General features: G+C 35.9%; 1 pseudogene; it reads left to right on the top strand.

Annotated features, from left to right (window-relative positions):
- Positions 1–261: 261 nt before the first annotated feature.
- On the top strand, positions 262–377 carry LOC134912487 (5S ribosomal RNA; annotated as a pseudogene).
- The last annotated feature ends 426 nt before the right edge of the window (positions 378–803 follow it).

Here is an 803-nt window from a genome sequence, read left to right as displayed (position 1 = left end):
TACAAGCATTAGTACTACATGATCATTTGATATTGTGCTTACTGTTTTTTTAGGAGAAATTTGTATCTAAGGCATAGGTGCCTCATACCTCCTTATACGTGACTCAACTCAAACTTACCATCCAATACTTACTAACCTGTGACCTATGATTCAAACAAATTGCCCTGAGACATTGCACATGGGCTACAATATCAATAAGATGACGGTCACTCTATATATTTAAAAAAAACTAACTTACGCTTTGCTAATTGTTTACCCAGTCCCTACAATCATACCTTACTCTATAAGCCCAATCTCGTCCGATCTTGGAAGCAAAGTAGTAAGGGCCAGGTCAGTACTCGGTGGGTGACCACCGGGAATACCAGGTATTGTAGGGCAAGTAATTAAATAAGTCACAAATTACAGGGGGGCCACTATGCAGAAGGACCCCAAATATATTCCTGAATAGGGAAGTCAGGTAATATCACATTCATTATTGTTATATATTTTCACATATGATCACAATTTTTATTTTAAAACATACATGTGTCATATAAACACAAATTTTAAGGCATATTGAATAAAAAATATTATTTTTAAGACAATCATACATTGCTAATAAAATTTTGCTTCAGATAAGAGTGCTCCCTATCAGGGTTGTCTTGTCTTTCTTCTAGTACATTTTGTAACACTTGTCTTTATACCCTTGGGAGCACCACTGACCGTCAAACTTTTCTTACCAACCAGACACTCTGTCATAGGTATACATTTGACAAATTAAGGGAAATAATACCCCATGAGTATCAGTTTACCTCTGAAGCAAC

This window comes from Pseudophryne corroboree, chromosome 4 (genome assembly GCF_028390025.1).
Source record: "Pseudophryne corroboree isolate aPseCor3 chromosome 4, aPseCor3.hap2, whole genome shotgun sequence".
NCBI classification, from domain to species: domain Eukaryota; kingdom Metazoa; phylum Chordata; class Amphibia; order Anura; family Myobatrachidae; genus Pseudophryne; species Pseudophryne corroboree.
Note: the sequence above shows the minus strand (reverse complement) of the source record. Positions and strands in the feature narration are given on the sequence as shown.